Below are 19,588 nucleotides of genomic sequence, written 5' to 3' on the forward strand. Positions count from 1 at the left end.
CAAAGTAAAATATCTATAATGTTTATGAGTAATGGTTTTTTCTGATGAGATCATTTTTAATTCAAGACACTGGAAGCCAATTTTGTCACATTGAGACATTTACCTAATGTCTCATTATGTTGTGATACACATCTCACTGAGATAGTAATTTCATCTTCTGTTTAAAAAAAAAGTCCTCCAACAATATCCCTTGTTTAGTTATTTTAAAATATGTTTTGGGTCCAGCAGTAGCTGAGTAACTAAATCCTGACTTTGTATGTACCAGGGGCCCATATGGGCACTGGTTCATGTTATGACTGCTCCACTTCCCATCTAGCTCCCTGTTTGTGGCCTGAAAAAGCAGTAGAGGATGGCCAAAGCCTTGGGATCCTGTACCCTTATGTGAGACCCAGAGGAAGTTCCTGGCTCCTGACATTGGATCTGCTCAATTTGGGCTGTTGCAGCCAGTTGGTGAGTGAATCACTGGATAGAAGATCTTTCTCTTGGAATGTATACCTTTCCAATTAAAAACAATAATAATAATAATTTTTTTAAAAAATTCATGAAATTTGTTGCTACTATTCTTATGCATTGGTGGCATCTTTGAACTCTCTACTTCTCAGTGGAGAAAGGATCAGAGGGCATGTAGCAACTTGCAGAGAGTGGATATTAAAAAAGAGTATGTCTGAAAACAGTCATGCTCAGAACCACTGTGAATTCATTTCCTCCCTGTAGTCACCATGTTGTGAGGAAGTAACCTAGGTGGAGATGTGATATGTAAGCGCCAACAGAGTCAGTCTTTGTATCCTGTCAATATAGCTTTAAACATAGGAGTGAAAGAAATAGCAAATTAATTTAATATCCTGCCACTTAATTATTGCTCAGACAATTCTTTGAGACTTCCAGTTCAGCTCCCAGATATTATAGAGATAAAAGACGTAGTCATGTGTGTGAAAGCCTAGATTATGTGAGAATAATTCAATTTTTACATTATTATTATTATTGCATATGATTTTTAAGATATCAGTTTACCTTCATCTGCTTGAAATGGAGAGAGAGCAGTAGAGGAAGAGGGAGAGGGAAAGACAGAGAGAGAGATCCCCTTATCTGTTTAATTCTGCCACATATCCACAATAGCCAAACTCTGCAGGGCCAAGCTTACACCAGGAGCACAGAATTCCATCTGGCTGTCCTGTGTGAGCGGGAAGGCCCCAAGTGCTGGATTCATCACTGTTGTCTCCCAGAATGCACTAGCAGGATAGCTGAAACTTGAACTACTTGTTCTGAAACAGGGTGTGAGTGCTCTAATTGGCGGCTTCACAGGGTCAACCTCCATTGTGATTCTATTAAGCAATGGCAACACCTGCAGAAATTTCATACCAAAAGTTAAATGATGAAATTTCTAGATTTAAAATTGATGCGCTAGTTGAAAGAGATGTGTGTGTTGCATGGGAGGAAGGGAAATTTTTATCTTGCTTGTGGGAGCATTCTAAATAATGTTTTATTAGAAATACTAAATTTTAAAACATGCCCCGCAAATTCTATGATATTCCTTAAATTTAGAGTGGGGGGGGGGATCTATGTATTTCTTCATTACTTTTGTCAGGTTTTGATTAATAAAATACATTGAAAGTAAAATCATGAGGCTTCTAAGTTTCGGCTATGATCCTTGGGAAACAGAATGAAAAAGGGCAAGAAAAAGACAAGAACCAAAACAAATTACAGATGAAATAAGGAAAAAAAGGCAAGAAAAATGATAAAAGGAGAAATTGTGCATTTGAGAACATTACACATCGTGTGATATTTACACGCTGCAATATAACATTTTAACGTAAGGCTTTTAAGGAGGCTAATTTAGAAAATCATTGTTACTTTATAGAAAGCCACAATCACATATTACTAATTGTCACTACTAGTATGTCTTGTAGTGCTATTAAATCAAATAAACCATTGCCAACAGGATGCCTTTCAGTACGTTGATAATATTTTTTCTCACAAAGGATATTGACTTAGTAGAAATCAATGTCTAAGTCAGTGTTCGTGTATTCCAGTAATTTCTTTAAAGATCATCAGTTGAGGAGAGGTGGGGTTAAAAAAAAAGAATAAATAAGCTTATTTTAATGAAATGATTTCTAACAGTATATGCAGCAAAAAGTCACCAACATACGGAATGGTGTTTGTTTATCTTCTGTTATCAAATTAGTTTTAGGCAGACAAGAAATTACTTCTAAAAATAGTGCTCAAGCCAGTACCTCTTGTTTTCATAATTTCAGATAAATATGAGAAGATTCTCACTTCTCTAACTTTCACGTGGCTGCTTCTAAAAAAGAAGCTCATGCTGAAATTATTGCTGGATCTTGTTAGTTATTAGAAATAATTACAGGAAGAATTACATTAATAAGGCAGAAAACTTAAAATTACACTCCTTTCCTAGTAAACCATCTTTATAAAACAATCATTAGGAAAATAATTCCTTCATCATATTTCCTTCTTGAAAAATATCATACTCAAAAGTACCCCCAAAACATGTCACTGTTCTCACCTGCTATTGGAATTCTAGTTTACTTGAAACCGTTAGCTGCGAGAAGACTAATGTGGCAGGAAATTTCTGTGTGTGTATAACTGAGCGATTTATCAGCCTTACTCTGGAGCTTTCTTATCCATGCTCAAGTTTGCAACCACGTTAGCATTTTCATTGCTTTTATATTTCGGTGTGTTAAGGTGTTTGAGTAATCGGCATGTTACAATCACAAGTGTTTTCCAGAACCCTTGATAACCTTCCTCCAGGTGATGGTTGCCTTCAGAGAGAACCTGGCCCAGAGTTTGCTCCCTGGTGTACAGTCCACACAGGTTGCCGGAAGCCCTCTGAGCTCTCTGCACTCCCAGAAGCTGTCGAGTTGGCAGTCCTTGCTGGCTGCCTGCCATGCAGCTTCCCTAGTACCCGGGGTTCGCATTTGCGTGGAGCCAAGGTGTGAGCGCACTTTTTACATTACAAGCCATTATCTCTTGTGCCTTCAATGATTTTTTTTTTTGGATGAACAAACCAGGTCAAATAAGACAAGCCACTACTATTCTCTACTAAATTACCCCACTTTTTAAGAACTTCCCTGAAATTGAACATCTGATAAGAATTTTTGATTAGAAAAGGGACAGGCGCCTTATTTTTCCTAGTATTTATTTGCATCCGGGAGGAGCAGAAATGCTCAGTTTTAGCCATGTCTATTTCCTCTGACTACGAGGAAATAATTAGCTTCTCCAAATTTCGATTTCTTGATTAGAACGTGGGAATAACAATGTGTTGCTCACGTAGAGAATGTAGAGAGACATAAATGAAATTACATATGTGAACATACAAATCATAACATGCCATTCATTATAAATGACTTTCCCTTTGGATGAATCAGAAATGCTGCAGTAAAACTTACTTTCTGAAGATTTAGTGCTATTTTGTATTTTCAGATCGGTTAAACTTACCAGGTTAATGAGAGTGCAGAGAAGGCTATACCATAGGCATTGAGGACACCATTGATGATTTACATGCATATCAACAATTTTATTTTCTGTTTTTACTTTTCTCTCAAGATGTAATTGACATGAAATACTGTACATAGCACTTCAAATGCAATTGATGCTGTTTGCCTTACTTATACATTTCAGTGAAGACAATGTGTTTAGAAACTATGTATTTATGCATCTGTGCCTTTATTCATTCATTCAATCACTCCCTATTGAATGCCTCACATGGTCCAGGCATCACATGGTGATTGGAGCAGCCTGTTTATTTAATAGGAAAAATTAGGCAGGGTAAGGGGAATAGGAGGAAGTGGAGAGGAAGTGGAGAGGAAGCACTGGCGATTATTTTATACATGATGTATAGGGACATCATCAACAATAAAATTCCTCAGTAGAAAATTGCAAGAAAGAGAAGTCAGCCACCTGACTCTGGAGTGGGAGTGAACATCCAGCACAAAGGCCCTGAAGCAAATTTACACATGGTGGGAGAAGACCCAGAACCACCTCTAATGGCGGGGCAGCCATGGGTGAAGCAGTCAGCGGCAGTGCAGAGCCGTGGGCCGTTACATGTCTTAGGCATTGGGCATGGGAGAAGGCGGCAGCTCTGATGTTTGTGCTGGGGTGGAGTGACCTGTAGGCATAGGCAGGGTACTCATGGTGGTGGGCTGGCACAAGGTCTGGGTGGTTCCTGTGGGGCACTGCAGTCATTCCTGGGAAGATACGGCCTGAATGAGCCATCAGGAATTCATTCCTGCTCTGCCTCAGGCCAGCATGCTGCTCTACCTGACTTAGCAGTTTTCATCAATCCAATCAATACTCTAAGTCTCACAAACCTCTGAATATTTTCTCCCTGGTATACCAAATAGTGAACATAAATGTTGAATGAACTTAATGTGTCAGCTTTACTTGACCACAGAATGAACCTTTTGTTCAGCTACATATTATTTCTTGGTAGGTTTGGTTTTTTTTGTTTGTTTTTCTGGGTGACATTAATCAGTGGACTGGGCAAAGTAGATTGACCGCTCCAATGTGCATGAGCCTTGTCCAATCCCCTGTAAAATTGCACAGAATAAAATGAGGAGTTCTTTTGGATGGGGACATGTTTCTTTGCTACTGCCTTCATAATTAGATTCAGACTGTAAATTACACTGTTGACTTCAATACATCTAAGAAGTTTTCACTGGATTTTGGGGCTCCTCAGGTTATTGAGAGTGGATGCTACAGTCCTCTCAGTATCTACAAATGAATGTGGCAATGCTCTACAAGTAATAGGTAGCACTTGTAAGATTATGTTTATTACATATACTTACATTATATATGTTTATGTAATAAATATATGTAATAAAATATTTTATATTTTTTTGATGAGCCAAGATTAATACGTTACATTTGATCACATGTTTTAGAATGTGTTTTTGTAATAAAAGGTTTTCGACAGTCTTGGACAGTTCCTCAAATGGTTTCATAAATAATACTAGTGATTAATATTTACTAATGAGAACTGGTATCAAAAGTCTGGTAAAGATGCCTTTAAAAGGATAGATGAATTCCAAATGTATATTAATTATAAAACCCTCTTTCACAAAAATACTTGCATCAATATTGCCTGGGTAATAATTTACTTTCCATAATTGGAATTGAATTGAACGATTTTTAACTTTGTTATCACTTTGTAAAGATAGTTGATTTGCCATCTGCTTTGTGAAAACCAGATTGACTTTTATGAAGTTTCCTGATTAATTGGGTCTCATGTAATTCAGATAAGTTTTCACTTTAAATTAAATCTCATTTGGTTGCACATGTACATATATTTAAAGGGTCACATATTATTACTGCGGCTAATTAGTGTTCATGACATGTGTGAGTCTAAGTAAGCAGTGTTGTACAATACACAAGTTCTCCCTACTACCAACCTCATATCATTAATGAAGTGTTGAAAAGGGTGAGAGAACTGTCACTTCGTGGTTGAAAGATAGTGCTATGAAAGAAAACATGAGTCAGATTTCATTTACATCATCAATCAGTAAATCAAACCTTATTTTTGCTTTTGTTTGTTTTCTGTATTTTGAAAATCAAAGAGATTTGCATCTTGGCATGCTTTTATATAAAATATTAACATTTGTGCCTCAAACCATGATGATTATACTACAATGGTAAACATTTTCACATGTGTAAAATACTAAGGCTGCAACTACACAAGGAAAAAATCAAAGTCAAAGTGAGTATTCTGGTGATACAAAACAACTGCTTGCATTTTTGAAAACTGTCACATTGTTGAAAGACTGACACAAAAAAAGAAAGCATTTCTAAGGTGAACAGACGAAGGCGCGCTAATAACGAAGTGCACTTTGTGATTCTGAATTCGTTTTTGCATTGGACTTCTTTTTCTATAATCTACTCTAACCAATTTTTGATTTGCATATTTAAACCACCCCTACATTACAGGAATAAATCTCACCTGTTCCAGGTGAATGATCTGTCTGATGTGTTGTTGGATTATGTCTACTAGCGTTTTGTTGAGGATTTTTTGTGTCTGTGTTCATCAGAGTTATTGGTCTGAAGTTCTTTTTCTCTGTTGTGTCTTTATTTGGCTTTGGTGTTAAGGTGATGTAAGCTCCATTTCTGTTGTTTTTTGAGTCGATTCTGGAAGATTAGGGTAAGTCAAAGTTACCTTGCTCCACTGTTTGTGGGAGTGTGACTTAGTGCAGCTACTATAGAAGCCAGAATGGAGAGTCCTAAGATAAGTGGATTTGATCTATTGTATGATTTAGCTATCCTGCTCCTAAAATAAACCACATCACCGCAATGAAGAGTAAGTACCGTAGGATCATCTCAGCAGATGCAGATAAGGTATCTGATAAAAGCAAACATGACTTCTTGCTAAAAATTCTAAACAAGGTATGCATAGATGGAACATTCTATAACACAATAAAAGTAATTTATGAATAACCCAATGTTAGCATCATACTGAATGGGGGGGGTGGGGGGAGACTGGAAACTTTTCCACTAAGATCTGGGACTAGTCAAGGAAGTCTGCTTTTCAACATGATATTGGAAATCTCTGCTAGAGCACTGAGGCAAGAAAAATAAATTAATGGGATTCAAACTGCAAACAGTGACTTAAAATCATCCCTGTTTATAGATGGCATGGTTTTATATATGGGAGAACAAAAATACTCCATCAGAGATTATTGCACCATCTAAGACAGTTTGACAGGGTAACCAGATACAAACTTAATTAACATAAATCAATGCCCCTAGTATACACAAACTCCATAGCTGAGAAATAACTTGCAAATAGAGTGTCCTTTAAAATATCAGAGAACCTTAAATACCTTAGGATAAGAATTTCATTCCATTTAAGAATTCTTCCTGTGAAAAATTGAATCAATTATTTTTAAGTAACATATTCTTCTTAATCTATTATTATTATTATTATGTTAATTTGAACAGCAGTGTGACAGACACAGAGAGAGAGATCAGGAGAGGGGAGAGGATCTTTCACTTGTTGGTTCAGTCTCAAGGGACTGAATCTGAGGTAGGTCAGGCTGAATCCTTGATCCAGTGCTCATCTGTGTGTCCCATGTGGGTAACGGGGACTCAGATAATTGACCTGCTAAATGCTGTGTCCCAGGCTGCACATGATTAGGAAGCAGGAATAAGAAGCAGTGCCAGGAGGGCAATGAAAGCAGGTCGACCTGGGAAGTCTGCATCTCCACCAACAGCCTGACCGCTTCGGACATTCCTCAGACACTTGCAGAGCCATGCATTTTCTTTAAATCTCTGAAGAATTTCTAGAATTGGGCCAGAGTGTTAGAACAGCTCATGAGCAATTTTCACTTCTTATTTTCATTTCATTTCTTGTAAGAAATTTGATATTAAACAGAGCAGTGACTAATTGCTGTTATATATATGTATGCTCATTTTAGAAATAATTATGGGAATTTTGTCATCAAAAATGCATTAAAATATTCCTCTTACTTTTAACATAAAACCTAATGGAATATATGTACCCAAACTCATTTAATAATGTCTATAAGCTTGGAATTTGAACTAGTTGAGCTTTTTGTTATTTAAAAAATTACAACCTAATGAACATTTTGATGTGTACATATAGCTTTCTGCTATAACTAATTACTTTAAACCTACTAATTTACAAACAGCAGAAATGTAATCTATACATTTCACAGTTCTGCTATTTACTTTTTAATCCTTCTGCCTTCGTAACTGAAGAAGTATTCCTACCCATATTTTGGGAAAGTATTTTGTAATGACCATTTAGAAATTCATATATATATATGCATAATGTGTGCATATATGTAGATGTTCTGTTTTCTATGTAAAGTTTACTAGTCTCCCATTCATTTCTATGAATACTGAATTTGGTTATATGGCACTCCCCTCCCATTGGAACTGTCGAAGCTCCAACCCTAATGTGACTATGTTTAGAGACTGGGCTTTTATGAAGGTAATTAAAATTAAGTGAGGTCATAAGAGGATCCTGAATCCAGAAGAACTGGTGTCTTCCTGGGAAGCATAGGAACAATCATGATCTCTCTCTTTTCAAACACATAGGAAAGGAAAGGCTATGGCATGCTCTCCTTTCCTTGCCACCCCCACTTCAGGATATAAGTAGCTTCCTGCAATCCAGTAAAAAAAAATCTCCAGTAGAAACCAGCACTGCGAGGGCAACTTTGCAGCTGCAGCACTGTAAGTCTGTGAGGTCTCCAGGACACCCCGTGAGTAGAGCAGAAGAAATGCAGTCAGGGCCCACACAAGCAATGCCTCCTCAGTGACAGAATCTCTGATGGCCCAGTCAAGTTCTAATTGTCATACCTTCTCCGAATAGAGTCTATGATTATCAAAGCATGACAAGATAGCCCAATAAGGCGTTTCTAAAATATGTTATCATTGATAACTAACAAAAGTTCACATATTGAAATAATCTCTCCTGGCTTTAAGGACTTCACAGTTCTGTTTAGAGAGAAGTGCGAGCATGTTTACCGTTGAGTTCAATGTAAAAGGTGGGATCTTTGTCTTTATTTATGTATTTCCTTGTTCGGTTTGATTTGTATCTGTTTACAATCCATGCTTATCTGTGCATTTGTCCATTATGTCAGTACCTGTGATGGGATTCATCTCAAATGAAAAGTCATTTCTGAATGTGAAGAGGAAATAAGAAAGTAAGTTTATTTTGTTATGTTAGGAAAAAAAAGCATACTTCCAAGATATTTGTGCATAATATCACTTCAGAAAAAAAAAACTGCAGCTGTATCATTTCCCTGCTGTAGGCACTTCCCTAATGTTCTTCACTGTGATGAAAGATATTTGACTCAAAAATTCATTCTTTAAACCTTTTCCCTCACTTCTTTAATAATGTCTATTTTTCCATTTCCCACTGTGGCGTTATTGGATCTGTAACAGCAGTTTTGCACAGTATCATTTACCTGTAAGCTAAACCGGCAGATTCAAGGAGTTTCAAATGATTAAATCTGATTTGGTAGCTCTATGCTAAATGACAAGCAGATGGGAAAGATATGGAAATAAAAATGTACTGAGAAAATGCACTAGTAGGCGTCATCTTTGTTACAAGTAGAAATTTCATTGCCAGAATAAGATAGTATAAATCGTGATAATGTCAATCATAGGCAGTACAATTACAAGAGAATTGTTCAAAATGCCATTTTAGAGAGGCAAATATTAAGATGGAGAGAGACATGGAAAGATAAAAAGTGCAGGCCATGTAGACTGAGTCTGTGAGCCAGTTAGGCCAATTGGAATGACAAGATCTTCAAAAATATCCTTAGCTTTCTGAGCCTTGTTTTCCCCTGCCTGTTGAGATGACTTATTATAAAATAGCAGTATGCAATATTATACTAAATAATGAGTAGTGTAGAAAGTATAAATACCTCTACTTACCTCAAGGAGTCACATCCAATGAACACCTTCTTGCTACATCAAAGTGTGGTAGAAAGGAAGACATGGGGAGAGAGAGCAAGAGCAGGCCGCATTTACGCTTGTAATAAACTGACTCTCTGGATGGCAAGCCCAATCCTGTGATAACAAAATTGATCTATTCACAAGGGCAATGTCCTTCCGACCTAATGATCTCTTAGAGATTTCCACCTTTCAAACACGGTTGCATGGAGGATTAATTTTCCAGCACATGAACTTTGAGGCACATATTCAAATTAAAGCAGATCTAGTACAGAGAATTAAAGGTTTGGGAAACAGATGAGAGCAACGAGGGCTGGAAAGGTCAGGAAACTGCTATTATCCCGGCAGAAAACATCAAGTACGGAAGTCACTGAGAACTACAAATAAGGGCGTCAGCATCCAGTGGGCTGGTTCACACTTTGACAGCAGAAATCTAAGGGCAGCATCTCTGTGTTGTCTTCTGAAGCCCTGCTCTGCACCGTGGCCGTGCGCCATCACTTCTACCCCTTCCGGTTTTGACCAAGACTTTCTCATCCGTGCGGCTCAAATAGAACTCTGATGGAGTTCACAAAATAATCACCGGTGGAAAGACGTTCTTATCCAATCCGTGCATAAGACTATTCTTATCTAATCCATGCAGTGTTTTTGTCAGCTTTATCTACAGAATGCAACACAAAGTCATTCTAATGTAATCTCCAAAAGCAGAACCATCCTAATTCAAGAATGTTGTCTCTCATCTAGACTGTTACAATGTCTCCTCCCCTTTCCTCCATTGCCTCCTTTGTTTATTTTTCAAAGATTTTTTTTAAAAGGTTAATTGGAAAGTCAGATATGCAGAGAGGAGAAGAGACAGAAAGGAAGATCTTCCATCCAGTGATTCACACCCCAAGTAGCCACAACAGCAAGGACTTCCGCTGCTAGGCTATCGTGCTGGGCACGTTTTTTTCTCTTTTTATTTCATTTTTAAAGTATATTGCAACAGTGACGGAATTACAGATGCTTGCACTCCACAGATAGGGATGGAGTGTGTAGGAAATACAGGAAGAAGAAAAAGAAAATGTGGACACAGTGGTCTCACTCACTTTCTTCTGACCCTGGATTCTCCCCACCCTAATCATCTATGTTAATCATAAAAAAAAATAAGTAAACTGAACACCTGGGTTGACTAGATTCTTTTAATTCTTCAGGCCATGCTTGGTTCTCAGCTCTGTACTTACTCTGATGTGTCACCATGTTACGCTTTACAAGCAATGAGCTATTAACAGATTTTTTATTCTACTCCAACACAAAATACAATTGTGAGGACAACGATCCTTTCAACCTTCTTTGGCTCGTCCCCAATTCTCAAAAGAGCTTCTTTCCCATACTAATTACTCCGCGAACATATGTGTGTCAAATCAAAAATCAAGACATAGGATTTTCTTTCTTGCAGTTATGAGTTTTATTCATGAGAATCCCACTCAGGTCTCGAGAGAAAGGGAAACCGCAGGGGACCCTGCTTGGGGGCCCCTGCTTTTGTGTTGCCCCAAGTCAGTGCAGCAGCGGCCCACCTTTCAGCTGCACACCCCAGGGCCACTGTCGATGTCCCGGGGCTGGCTCCACGCAGCAGGATTGTGTCAGGAACCTGATGATTGTCCTGCTGCTCTTTTTGCCCAGGTCCTTCCAACTCTGGCTCTGGGATGAGGCGGCTTCTCCAGTTCCGCTCGGGGACCTCTGCCTCCACTTGATCTTCACTGCTCTCAGTGCTAGGAGCGGAGGGGGAGACCTCCATATACTCAGCTGCTGGGGCCACTAAATCTACCTGTTCCGCTTTGCTCCTGGTGCTGGTGCTAATGCTGAGGCTGAGGGTGGACTAGAAGTCCGCAGACCTGGGTTTGGGACTGGGCTGGTCTGGGACTGGGGACCCTCTCCTGCCTGGACAGAGAAGGGAGAGACAAGCACAGTAGCTGTACTAGATGACTCAGACTTGGACTCCTGCTGGCCCTGAGGAGCTGGGGCTCATGGCTGCACAGGCCAGGCTCAGGCTGCCCCTCTCTGTAGTGCATGAGTGAAGGCACCCTGTACAGCACAGGTAGGCTATACCAGGAGCCTGGGGCCTGGCCCGAGCTCTTCTCACAGTGCCAGAGTTGCTCGTTGCTTGGCATGTTCAACCCTGGGTAGAGGCCACTGGGGCCCCAGAGCATCGCCTCCTCCAAGGCTGGCAGCAACCCTAGTCCACAGGTACTCCTGGGCTTCTGGGTCTTCAGAAACCCGTAGGTACTACATGATGGTGACCTCCACAACATCTTCTTTCTCTGGGCAGAGATTAAACTATGCATACTACCTGGTCTGTGCCACTGTGGGCTTCTGGGTAGGGTCCCAGGTAAGCATCCATACTTGCAGGTCCTCCAGCTCTGGGCAATGGGTAGCCCCTGCACAACAGTGAGTATTGCAGCTCCTTCTCACCAACCCGCTTGAAGGGCAAGTCCACTGTCACCATCCTAAAGAAGATGACTACGACACTCCATATGTCAGCCTTGAAAGGATTCGTAGGGCATGCGTCATAGGGTCCTGCAGAAGCCTCTCACAACTAACCCTCGGGCAGCTGGCAGCTGAGCCCAAAGTTGGCCATTTTGGCACACAGGTTGGAGTCCAACAGGATGTCCCTTGGCTTGAGGTCCCTATATGCTATGCACTGCAGAGGCAGTAACCCACGGCCTCTAGCACCTGACACAACAGGTCCCCCAGCCGCATCCTCCTCCAGACGACCGGTAAAGAAAAAAAAAGAACAGATTATTCTGGCACAGGGGACATGAAATCCAAGGCAAAGCTAGAGATAAAACAAGACACAAAGCAAGTGTTATCAAGCTTACTTGATCCCAGGGTTTTGTGAGACTAGAAAAGGTTAAAGTCCTAATATAAAGTAAAAATCTATTAATCACTACACTTCAGAAAGGCTTTGAAACCCTATTAATTATTTATCTGGTAAATTAAAGGAAGCTTGACTATCAGGACTTGACTAAAAAGTAGAATTAATTTACATAGTGAAAAAGAAAGTTTAAACTTTACCTATTAGAAACTTTGACTCTTCAATTTGTCAGACATGATCAGCAATAGGGAAGAGCAATAATTCAAAACTATACTTTAAATTATGCCAAAATACAGTCTGCACTTTGGATAGCTCTAATAGGTTCTACTCTTAGTAGAGTTTTCAATGTGAAATGCATGTACACATCTCCCCTACCCGCCTTGGAAGCATTGCTTTGCCAATAATGGATTAATAAATGGACCAATTAAAATAATATAAAAATGAGAGATGAGAGTAAGCATATGAATGGCTTTCCAAAGCCATGTTAATTGATTTGATTCCATGCCAACAAAATATCAAAGTAGATGAATTATTAGCTTACTCTGATTTTATCTAGTAGCAATGAAGAAAGCAATTTTTTTTTCAGAGACAACTTCCTATGCACTGAAACAACTGTCCCTAAACTAGCTGTCAGTGGGCAAAATTCAAAAGCAACAGAAAAGTGTCCCAAAGCTCAAATGAGCTCAAATTGGCTTGGAGAAAATGAAATCCATTTTTGCTGCAGCTTTGTTCTGCTCTTACTATTACTGGCCACTGTGATCTCAGAGGATAGTAAGGTGTAAAGTGATTTCCAAACCAATCTTTCCATGGAATATAGCACCTGAAATATAAATCTACATGCCATACTCTATAATCTATGAAAACCAGCATATTTCAAAAGCTTAGGGCATAATAGGACTATTTGGTGATCATCAGATTAGAGTTCATCTACAGGAGAGATTCATCTTCATCAGAAAAGTCCCTGGGGAATTCTCAAGAACTGTGGGAGACAACTTCAAAGAAACGAAGAGAAATCTCTTTGCTTACCAAATCCAATCAGGTAAGCCAGTCTGGCTCATTTTGCACCGTGACAGGAGGGCGTCCAGAGATGAGACTGTCGGATAAACTCAGGCAGGGTTTCTGAAAACCTTTACTAGAATTTGGAGCCACGTAAATGAGCCTGTGTACACAGCGTCTCTGGGAGACATCAAGATCGTTGACAGGAACCAAAGTACTTGGGCCATTGGCTGCTGCCTCCCGAGTGCTTGTCAGCAGGAGCTAGGTCAAAAGCCGAGCAGGAGCACGAATGTAGCTACTCTAACAGGAGACTGAGGCAGCATGTTAGCTGCTGTACCAACTGTCTGTCTTGCCCCGTATCTAAAGCTTTCTTAACCCGTCTAAGCCCATCTTTCAGATCATTTAAATCAGTGCTATTGTTGTAATTTTATCATATGAATGTTTCTACTTTAAATAAAGATATGAAATCAAGAAATAGACATCAATTCTTGCTTTAACGCAAGTGTATTTCCTTGTCACCATTGAGGTGTGTTCTAAAAGGCAACAACAAAAACGTATGCAGTGCCAACCATCTATAGCCATGAATTGTGTTGGACATAAATAGCACCCATTAGATCATCGAAGAGGTGAGTATAAATACCATGCAGGAAAAAATGCTGAGAAGTACTCAGAGACCAGGTTTCACATCCTGGATCCATCAATTACCAGCTAATTTTTCATCAAGCTCCATTTCCATCTCCATGAAAGTTACCACATTACAAGTTACAAAAGAGTGTGTTAGGAGTTAAAGAAAGCAGGGCCTGCATGACAGCTCAGTGACTAAATCCTCACCTTGAAAATGTCAGGATCCCATATGGCTTTTGGTTCCTAGCCTGGTTACTTCTCCTCCAGCTCCCTGCTTGTGGCCTGGGAAAGCAGCAGAGGATGGCCCAAAGTCTTGGAATCGTGCATCCATCTGAGAGACCTGGAAGAAGCTCCTGGCTTCTGGTTTCAGATTGGCTCAGCTCTGGCCATTGTGGCCACCTGGGGAGTAAACCAAGGAATGGAAGATCTTTTTCTCCGTGTCTCCTTCTCTCTGTAAATTTTCCTTTCCAATAGAAATATTTAAAAAGAACGGACTCTAAGGAAACAATTTAACACATTTTGTAGAATTGAGCAAGAACACATATTTAATAGAACCATTTATTGCTTTTTCCAATTAATTATTTCATAATATGTATTTCCTGAATACTGTGAATTTTAAAATGTATAGAAAGATACTGTTGAAAACAATGAATAGTTATTCAAAATCTGGGACGTATCTTTCTTTTCCATGAATTGAATGGCACGCATATGTTATCCCGGCACATTCAAATATTATTTATTATGGGGGCCAAACATGTGGCCCATTAGTTTTACTGCCTCTTTCAACACTGGCATTCCCAATCAGTTTTACTCCTGCCTGCTTCACTTGGAATTCAGCTCCCTGCTGAGAAAACATTAGAAGATCCACCAAAATGTAGGGCCCCTGATAGCCACATGTGTGACCCGGACGTAGCTGCTGGCTCTTGGCTTTGATCGGCCCAGTTCTGACCATTGCGAACTTTCAGGGAGTCAATCAGGGCGTTCGCTCTGTGTTGCTGTCTCTGTCTTTCTCGTTTTGTAACTGCCTCACATAAAATAAAAATCTTTTAAAACTTTCTTAGGCTTATTATTATCAGAGTGGTAAATTTCTGCCTCTTAGATGTATTGATTTTAAAGCATGGCGCTCAATTTGTGATTGATGGAATCAAGACTTTAACCCCAGAGGAGGGGAGGAAATTCAACCTTTTGAGGGAGAAGTCTTGAGGTCTGTCACCTCTGCCTGATTATTCATTCACATCTGTGCTAAATCAGTAACTCCTATAACTCCCTGCGCTAGTCAATCATCCTTTATTTTAATGAATAGTTTCTGGCAATGTGTTACATGACGAAACCTTGGGATAAAACAGTGAAAGAAATACAATCCCCAAGCTCAAATTGTTAATGGTTAAGGAAACAGAACCACGCACAGAGTCTCTGGAAGCAAACGGAATAGAAAGCTGGCCCACACGTAAAAAACATTCCCAGCAGGTTTCCAGGCTAAATCCTCCGTGCCACGCTACAGAGCACAGTGCTATAAATACCAGAGACTTGGAAAATAGATAGGCTCAAATTGACATAAAATCCAGCAAGACATACAATTAAAAACCTACCAAAACTCACGATACAAACAGTAATTTTATATTTAGCTCTATACACACATTTTTTTTGTAGTCTGCTAATATTCATAAGATATGAATCACAAATCAGGATCTTTAATACACAGTTTCATAATAAATATGGTAACATTTCTAATGAAGTGTTAGCCAATGGAGTAACATCAGATAAGCAGGAGATAGTAACATCCAATTGCAAGATAAGGAATGCTTCAAGTGCGATAGTAGCATTTCAGTGGAGATTTACTGTATGATACAATATACTTTATTATGATCAAAGATGAGAGACTTATGAAAATGAAATATAAGTTTCAACGTTTGGGGAAAAAGAAACCATGTTGGCAAGAAAAGTCATGATACTCAGTTCTGAATTTGTACATGCCTGTACCAATTATCTTCTTGATATCATTTGGAATATTCTTTACCCTAATCAAAGAGATATGGAGTCTTGGCAGAAAATATTCAATTGCTCGAAATAAAATGTGAACCATACTGAATAGTTTGGGTGATAGTTACTATATTTCCATCCAGAGCTAGAGTGAAGAACAGTACGTTACTTTGTCCTTTAAAAATGTGGAGATATAATCGTTTTAGCACTAAGAAGAATAGAGTGATGTTATAAGATCCAAAAAGAACATTGGACAACATGAACTAAAACTAAAATCGTACGCTTACTGTAGAAAACTTCAAACATATCTGCAATATTCAAAATGTAATTCACATTCAAGCATCATTCCATCTTAAACAGATCTTAATTATTTATCCTCCATTTCATGTTGGAGCGATTTTGATTTGATTGATTCCATTTTTTTATGTTTTAGAAGTATTGCAAACTAGTTTGGATAAAAAAATAAACAGCACAATAAGAAAAAAGTATTATAAATAATTCATTCAAATTTTAAAAATAAGCTTCACTGAACTAAAAAAAAAAAAGTAGAAAAAAATAACGAAGCACAGCACACAACTTGCTCACCCCTTCGTTATTTCAAACCCGTCGTTTTCAAATTTCTATACTTCCAGAAATACAACAGAAGCTCACAGGCACTGGTTAAGTAACTCATTTTTCCAAATGCACCTTAGTCTTTGGAAAGATGTATCGGTAGAAATGAGAGCATCCTAACAAACCTAAAATTTTAAAAAGCATAATGTTCTTATGCAAGCAGCTTCCACGATTCCAGTTTAGGGAGACTTACTTGATGTGATGGAGGGGATTTTTTTGAATACCACCTTTCCTATGACCATAGAGATGAAGAAAGATCACTGGATACAGATATTCTTGTGTAAATAGTCTCCACCAGAAACCACATAAATATAAAGCTAATGACTTATCATTTAGTCGTGGGGACTTTTGATTGTTTCAGCTGAGAGTCTCGCTGTACAGACAAATCAATTTGACTTAAAGAGCAGAAACTGCTATGCCCAGAAGCACCAGCTAGAGCTTCCCAGGATAGTAACCAGGAGTGAAGGAGAATTCAGTAGAAGATTCAAGAATAAAATAGGTTGAGTGAAAATCAACAAAACCGGTTCAACAAACCAACTTAAGGTCCATGTGGAAAATCAGTGTAACATTGCTAAAGCTGAGAAGCCCTCCAAGTCCAGCCTCCAGGACAAATCTTAATTTGGGGAAGACAAGCCTATGAAGGAGGGGGGAAGAGAAGGAAGAGATGACAGAAGGAGGGAGGCAATGGCAGGAAACACACACGGAGATAAAGATGGATTCAGTGCCTATGTGTGTAGGGTCCATCAATGACAGGATGGGATTCTGAACTCAGGGTTCATTACCAAAGGTTCTGAGAGACAAGTTCCACAGGGTGAAGCAAGGGTGCATTTGAACACTAGCTCCGTGTGACTGTGGGGAACAAGGGAGATGTGCCCCTGCTCTGCTTCCCTCCAGGAGTCAGAAGTGACTCTGACTGGTGAAGCACCACACTTGGGATTCTTCTGCAGTTCAAGGCAGAATAAGGAAGCACAAAATGCAAGATTAGATTTTCTATTTGAAAGTGATGAGGAGGCCTTGGTAGTCGGAGAAAAAAATAAATTGGTTGCTCTATTTATCTCTTGAGTGTGTGGAGCAGTTCACAAAATAAGCAAAAGTGCAATGAGTGGGAAGAGGCTTGTTATGTAAGTTTTAGATCCAGTTTAATCACTTTCCAGAAGCAACAAAGAATGCATTTAAATATCAAGTAGTTTATTTGGACCACAGGGACAAAATGACTCAATACTGTCTCCATGTTGCAAAGCTACTTCAAAAAACAAAAACAAACAAAAAAATCTTTTTCAGGAGGAATTAGATATTTTGCTAAAAAATAAACATGATACATGAATAATGATCTCCCAAGGTGCATTCATAAAATTAAAATGTTACATTGACAAAGTATATATGCACCTGTCTTGCAAACTGGCACTTGTTCCTAGTTCATGAATACAAGTATGACACTAAAAGCAAATGAATGAGAAATTTAAGAAACACAGTAGATGTACATATGTTTTAAGTAAAAATAGATTGAAATGTACTATGGAACAGAAATACTTGCATTATTTAGTTGATCTTTAAAGGGTTTTTGGAGGGATGTAGAGTAATCATTCTAGGGTCCTAGAAAAAGAAGACTAGATGTTTTTAGAGTTGTCTTTATAATATATTGGCTGAACGTTTTCCTAAATTCTTTGTTCCTACTTGATCTATTAAGTCATACTAATACTTCCTTGGGATAACACTCCCTTAATTTATATACACCCAATATGAAAAAGCTCATTTTAAATACTGGTTCTTATTTAATAAATATTATTAGTCAAGCACTGTAAAATTTTAACGCACTAGTTATCATAAATATTTAAGGCATTTTAGAAAGACATTTTGCACCTGTGCACATGTGGAATCTCAGTACGTGCAAGGCAAGGATTTAGCCAGTGGCTATCAGGCTAGGCTAAAGATTTTCTCAATTATTTGCCATTTATCAGTTTTCAAAGTACAAGTACTCTAAATAAAAAATTTAATAATTAGACAATTTGCTTAAACTGTATATGAAAATTCAAGATTTCTAAGTAGAGTGACTTTTTGATACTAACCTTTGTGAGAGTAATCAAATTACATATTTCATTTCAGCTTAACTTTGCAAGTGAATTCGTTAAAAAGGAAACAATACATTTATATATTATAATAATCCTGTTTTTAAATCAAAATGTACTTTCTACACACAGAGTTAAATCAGTTAAATAAGGGTTATGTATATGCATGTTATTCACTTCAAGTCGGTGCATCTAACAATATCGCTGGTTCAGGAAACAGTCTTATAGCAATGACAATCGCTGCTACTTCAAAGACGGTTTGTATGGCTTTGACCTATCTTGATGGACTGAAGGGATGATGGTGAAAACTGTAATCTTAATAAATCTCCCACAGCTAGAGGGTTAAAACTCACACTGTTTCAAATTAGTGAGGACAGCAATATTTATTTGCTGCTGGATTCCAGTCAGCATGACATTTCAGCAGGAAACACTTTATAAGACTTAAACTTATGAGTTGCAAAGCTGAAAACCCATGTGAAAATAAAGAACAGAAATTAAAGTCTTGATTTGCTCTAAATCAAATAGGAGGCAAATCAAACTTTGTCATTTCTTTCTCTTTGTCTTTTCTCATTATCATTGTCTTCTATTACATATATAGTGATGAATCTGGGCATTGATTCAGAACTTCGTAAGGTTCAAAGCTCTGTGAAACGTGATCGAAGTGGAAGGTCTAATACAGTGGTAATACATGATACTCTTCAACAGAAGAGGTAACAGATAATATATTTAGTTATTAAAATATGTATTATGTGCTCATTGGTATGCTAGCTGTGATAAGAAATTACATCAGATGAAGTTGTCAGTGTGTGTGGCCTCTGTTAAGAGTTTATTTTGATACTAAGCTTGGGGTGAGATGTAATATTAGTCACAGCCAATATACTTTGAGAAGGAAGAACATGGTTAGCAAGGTTGGATTGACTCCAGGGTGAACGTCTCTGAGTTGTCTCTGCCACAATCACTTCACCTTCATTCCCTCATTAAAAACAAACAAAAAAATCCCACCAAAAAAAATACAAAAAAACAAAACAGCCTT

Source organism: Ochotona curzoniae, unplaced genomic scaffold, assembly GCF_017591425.1.
Source record: "Ochotona curzoniae isolate NIBS_2020 unplaced genomic scaffold, NIBS_Ocur_1.0 contig_2688, whole genome shotgun sequence".
Classification (NCBI taxonomy): domain Eukaryota; kingdom Metazoa; phylum Chordata; class Mammalia; order Lagomorpha; family Ochotonidae; genus Ochotona; species Ochotona curzoniae.